Here is a 6,224-nt window from a genome sequence, read left to right as displayed (position 1 = left end):
GTAATTTCTGTTTTTAAAGTGGGTTGTTTATTTTCCTTATGAAATATACTTCCAAAATAAACTATTACAGTCGTTTAAAACATAATAGAAGTATTATTTTTTATTTTTTAAAAACAATGTTTACAAAATGTCTAAGCGCGTTTCTCCGACAACTTCTTTTTAAAAACAATGTTTACAAAATGTCTAAGCGCGTTTCTCTCGACAACTTCCGGTTTCGCCGCCGGCCGGCTGCGAATAGCATTTTAGAATAGCCGCAGCCGGCTGCGAATAGTCACTTCGAAAAAAAAATAGTTGTGTACATTTTCATTATGATCATTCGCTTAGTGAATGTAGTTATCTCCCTTAAACTTTTGACGTATTGTGAAAATGCGCTAAAAACTGATACTGAAATCAGTAGTAATACTTACTTTTTGCTGTATAATCTGCTTTTGAGTTACTTTATCTGTTTTTATAAAGGAAACTTTTTTTAAAAAATATGACTGAGTTCGCAAGCTGACGATGGCTAACGGAAAAGCATTTTCGCAGAAAACATACTAAGAGAAAAAAAAAATCAAAATAAGGCTGTTCTCTTTTTATATCTCTAAATATCACCTATAAAATTAGCACTTTTTTTTTTTATTTATCTATATATTTTAATATTTACATAAGAAAAAAAAAATGATTACGGGCTTCATCTTCATTATATTTGTTTCTAGTCTACTAAATTCCCTGCGAGTCTGTTTCAGGAAACGGTGAGGAATCAGACTTGTCCCGGCGCTTTTTTTTTTTTTTTTTTACGAAGTCATAGTGCAGAGACAACTCCATTTTACTAAGAGATTCGTTCATTTTTGTCATCTCATTATTTAGGACGCTACTAACGATATTTTTATTAAATCAAAACATAAAAAAAAAACAAAAAAGAAAAACAAAGCTGCGACGAATTTTTTTTTTTTTTTAACACAGTTGATAACATTAATAAAACAATTCCTTCCTTGGCCTTTTGGTCAAGATCAAAGTGTATTATCTGTTCTCTCAGTTACGAAACTTGACCCACCACCGGGCTTTCAGGCTAGGTTAAGGTGCTTTTTCATACTAACTTTTGTTAGCAAGGACCGACCCTCTCCTTTGGGGACTCAGGGCCTAAAGGACCGACTCCACATTTGTGGGAGCTTGGACCCGAAAACCGATCCTTTCTTTTGGGAGACTGGAATCTCGGGACCAACACCACTAGCTGGTAGTTGAGACCTTCTTTTTTCGTTTTTGCATGCGTTTTTTCTTTCTAGAGACAGGGGATGGTCTAATTTCTCACCACTTAATTGCCTGAGCAGCACTCTGACCTGCCAGGCCAAAACTTTGTCTATTTTCGCTGCTCTCCCAGTGGATCGAGCAGACAGGGTTCACTTTCTCGCTTCCGTTGGGGTAGTTAGTGGGAAGGGTGACGTGGGGTAGGGCGGGTGTTTCGTTTTTGCTCCCCTCTGTGGGCAGAAATGTCTATCCCCTCTCTCTCTTAATTGCGACGCGGCACTCTGACCCGCTAGCACCCACTGCGTCTTTCTTCTCTGCTCTCCCCCCTTGCGGGGGGATCTGAGCTGCTAGCCCGACATCCCCGTGAGGAGAGGTCAAAAACTCTAATTTCTTCAGAGTCCGCTCCTCCTCCTCCATTCCCCTGGGTTTTCTTTTCTCCCCACTACACTTTGGTCCACGTCAGCGGCTAGTGCAACCGCCACGATGCCAGGCAGGAGGGGTACGTCACCCCAATTTCGCAGCATTACCTCCGCAGACGACTCCCCATGTGAGGGAGCTAATGCATCTCCTGGCGAAACGGCGCCAGTGAACAAGGTAGGGCCCCAGCGCGCGGCGACCTTGGTAACTGACGAAGGGGTAGGGCCGCAGCCCACGGCGACCCCCAAAAACCACCTGCAACGGCTGCTCCCCACGAGGGCCACCAGGCGGAAAAGGCTGTTGCAAGAACGCCTGCAGAGGATTATGCAGCGGGAATCTCTCCAGCTGCACTCCCGAACTGCAAAGCAAAGGGTGGGACACCAGAACAACGCAACCCCGCTCCCCTAAAGGGCAAAGTTCCAGCAGCAAGAGAGAGGGAGGAAAACAGCACCACCCACCATACCGAGGAGCTGTTTGAAGCCACGTTAGCCTCCCTCCAATCACTGTTCGAAGAAACCAGTGATCCGCCCTCCAACACTCCCCAAGAGGGCAACAACGTAAAGGGGGCATCGAGGGATGGGGAGGACGCGCCAACCAGTGTCAACAAAATCCAACTGGTGGGTGCGACACCCCTGTCTACTGAACCCGCAACAGCAGCCACTAGGGACACATCTCCGTCTCCCCAAGAGGCAGCCACCCAGCAACTCAAAAAGAGGAAGAGGAAGGAGAACAATCCGGAGAGCAGGGAGCGCCAGCATGCAACAACTTTATATGTGGACTGGCCATCTCTGTCCGGAAAAGGCCAGCCTCCAGAGTCAGAAACACCCAACGGAGGCAGTACAAGTTGCACCAGCTAAACCCCCCGTCCCGGGTCCAGTAAACAGCCAAAAGGATGGAGGATCAGCATGGGGCCCCAAGGAACAGCAGAAAAAGAAGATGACACCGGAAGACTACAGGAGACTCTTTGACTCCACTTACAAAGAGTGTACCAAGGGAAACGATATCCGGCCTCTCCCAGGTCAAGTGGAAGGACTGCAGCAGAGTCCTCTCTCTGATAACATCAGACACGAGGACCAGAAGCCTGACCGGTGTCAACAAAGACACAATGGTGAACGTGCTGCTGGAGCAAAACATCCCGGCAAATTACATTTGCAGGAGGAGCTACACGCAATGGGATGTTCTGCTTCCTACCCCCGAAGAGGCAGTCAAGCTGTCCAGGACCTATCACCAGAGCAGAAACATTAAGCTACAGCCAATATACATGAATAAGAGGAGGGCAAATGTTTCTGTTCTAAACGTCCCCTGCTACATGGAGACTGAACAACTGGGTGCCATCCTCAGCCAGTATGGGGACGTGGAAGAAGTGACGCCGGTCCGCGGTCTGAGGAACATCATGACCAGGAACTACAAGATCCAAATGGTCCTGGACAAAACAGGATTTTTTGGAATCCCCGCCACGCTGAAGTTCGGGGAATGGATGCTCTCCCTTATAGTGGAGGGGAGGAGGCCCCATTGCTGGCAGTGTCAACAACAGGGGCACATGGCCAAGGACTGCCCCAAGAGAAATGGGGGAAAAACCCAGCCAAGGCAGCGGGCAAGTTGGCAGGGCCAGCCAAAACACCCAACCAAGCCGCAGCACCGACTCAATCCACTAGTGCCCCTGAAACTCAAGCAGGGTGGACGACAGTTACCAAGAAAGGAAAGACCGCCAAAAAGCCCACCCTGCAGACAGAGTTCACAGACCAGCCTGAACCAAACCCAATCACTGAGGTGGACAATATGGACACTCAGGCACCCCCCTCCTCCAACAAGAGGAAATTACAAGAATCTGAGGAGGAGGAGGAGGAGGAGGCAGTGTTGGAGGAAGAGGAGACAACTCCAGCACCAGCCAAACTGAGTGCAACGGAGACCAGAAGGAGGAAGAGTCGGAAAACGCGCGCCGACCCCCCTACTCCTACTGAGGAGGACGCGAACACAGACGCACAAGCAGAGCCCCCCGCCACCCCTCTACCCCAGCAACCAGAAAAACTATCCCCCTCCCCAGATCTCCCCAAAGCTCCCAGAAACCCTTCACCACCCCCATCCTGTGATAAACTACCCCAGGAAGGAACTGTGACAACTACCCCCACTCCACCCCCCTCCCCTCACCCCCAACCTAAAAGCCCCCCAACAAGGCCAGTTCGCACGGAACGAACTAAAAAACTACTGTTCCTGCCAGGAGGTAGAATTTGCGAGCTGGACCCGCACCAAACAATACCGGACCTCAAAGGACAGCAAAAGGTCCGGGATAACAAGTTGAGGGGTCTCGCCTACGTGGATGGTGACAGCGTGGCAGACCCAACAAAATTTAAGGACGCTCCCATGTTGACCACCTTTGTGAGGGTCAACAAGGATACAAGAACTCAAGCCTTCTGGGCCATGATCAAAGGAGCTAAGGATGCGATCCCAGGCCAGCAGCTGGTGGGCAGGGACCATCCGTCACTGAACAATTTCTTTTTTAAGTGTGAGGGCAGAGTCCCTGTGTATATACACCCCTCATTCTACAGGGCACTTAAACTAACCTTCCCCCTGGATTTGGGAGGTGTGGCCAAGGACGGAGTACCCTCAGCAGACTTAGTTACCAGCAGCCTCGGCCAGGCCTGCCACGTCCTCACTGCCAAGGATTTCAGACCCGTCTGTGACACTGAATAAGGTAAGTGAACATGGCTTTGAACTTGGCTACATTGAATGTGAGGGGCATCAGGTGTCGAAGCAAGGCCTCGCGCATTGTGAGAGACTTGGTGTCCCTTAAGGTAGATATTGCCGCTATACAGGAGACCCACTTTATTTGTGACGAGGATTGTCAGGTGCTGGTGAACGATTATGATGTTTACTCAGCATATGGCAATACTTATAGTCGTGGAATCTCTTTGCTAGTGAGTCGCACCCTGTCAGCGTCGGTGAATGTTGTTCACGCAGGTGAGGACGGGCGGCTAGTTGTTGTTGATGTTGCCATTAATATTAGTGTTTTTCGGATTGTCGCTGTTTATGCTCCCAATTCTGCTGTAGAGAGGGCATCTTTTTTTCGATGGTTGGAGGGCTTCTTAGTCGATCCGGAACGGGTAGTTCTAATGGGTGATTGGAATGCAATCCTTGATCCCAATATAGATAAGGTCGGGGGGACTAGTGGGTCAGTGCGGTGTGACAGCACTCTGTTCGACCTGATGGCGTCATGCGATCTCGTCGACAGATTCCGTCTGGATCATCCGGGGCGGGAGATGTGGACGTGGCATCCTGGAACGCCTTCCCATCCGAGTACTTACTTGGATCGGATGTTAGTTAGAAGAGGCGACGTAGACTTTCTATCGTGCCCCACATTCCACTTGTTAGGACACTCGGACCATAAACTCGTTATGGCCCGTTTGAACTTAAGTGCTAGGCCTAAACTAGCCGGATACTGGAAGTTCAACAGCACCTTGTTGGAGTTGGAGGACTACCGGTTGAAGGTTACAGAATTAATTCAGCGGGCTTTAGTGGGGGTGGTTACAGGGAGTAAGTGGTGGGTTAGTCTTAAGGCCAAAATTAGGCACTTCTCTGTCCAATACAGCCAACGCCTCGCGTTAGATAAGGCTAAGGCAAAGAACCGCTTAGAGGATAAGCTGACCCGGGCGGTGGAGGGGGGGGATCCCCTAGAGGTAGCACTAGCTAAACAAGACCTCAGCCGCTTGGCTAGCGAGCGGTATGAAGGTCAAGTAGGGCTGGATTAATTAAAGTTTCCAACGAGGCTGTGAATGTTGATGCTGTTGAGCGTAAGGCTGCTTTAAGGCGCGGTTCGGATGGGTACATTCGTAAAGTACATAACCTGGAAGGACACGCCCTAGTTTCGACTCAGGAGATCTGCGAGGGGTTTTGGGAGCATCTATCGGAGCGCTTCACCCAACTACCCGGATTCAGGGTCGAGGAGTTTGGCAGCTATTTGGCTGACTCGCCCCGCCTCACGGCGGCTCAGGCGGCTAGCTGTGATGGTCTTGTTACTGAACATGAGGTCATTACTGCATTGAAGCACTTCGGCTACAACAAATCCCCGGGGCTTGATGGTTTACCCTACGAGTTCTACTTGAGGCTGTCGCCCATGTTGGTCCCTATTCTGAAGGATATGTTTAACCATTGGTTTGCTCAGGGTTCCATCCCTGGACAGGTGACCAAGGGAGTGATCACATTGCTGAGGAAAGGTCAACGGCATGGTAGGGTGGAAAATTTTGACGATTTTAGGCCCTTGACTCTGCTAAACACAGAGTTAAAGATTTTGGCAAAGATTCTTGCGAATCGTTTGCAGGTTGTCATCACTGACTTGATCGAACCGGAGCAGACTTATGCTGTGAAGGGGAGATCGATTCAAGACAATTTGCATTTGATACGCTCGATCATAGAGGGGACAGAAGACGACGCCAAAGCCGCACTGATCAGTTTAGATCAGTCCAAGGCATTCGATAGGGTCGACCATCGGTTCCTGGGAGCTGTGCTAGAGGCTGCTGGATTTAATCCAGACTTCCGCAAGTGGATCTTTGTCCTGTATGATAGGCCGACGGTAGCGGTGCAGATCA

General features: G+C 49.4%; 1 non-coding gene across 1 annotated transcript; it reads left to right on the top strand.

Annotated features, from left to right (window-relative positions):
* Positions 1-962: 962 nt before the first annotated feature.
* On the top strand, positions 963-1,164 carry LOC145246311 (U2 spliceosomal RNA). Its single transcript, XR_013863121.1, has one exon. It is a non-coding gene; the product is annotated as a U2 spliceosomal RNA (small nuclear RNA).
* Positions 1,165-6,224: the final 5,060 nt, after the last annotated feature.

Source organism: Euprymna scolopes, chromosome 23 (genome assembly GCF_053919585.1).
Source record: "Euprymna scolopes isolate OS-2025 chromosome 23, ASM5391958v1, whole genome shotgun sequence".
Lineage (NCBI taxonomy): Eukaryota > Metazoa > Mollusca > Cephalopoda > Sepiida > Sepiolidae > Euprymna > Euprymna scolopes.
This window is presented reverse-complemented; position numbering and strand designations above follow the sequence as displayed.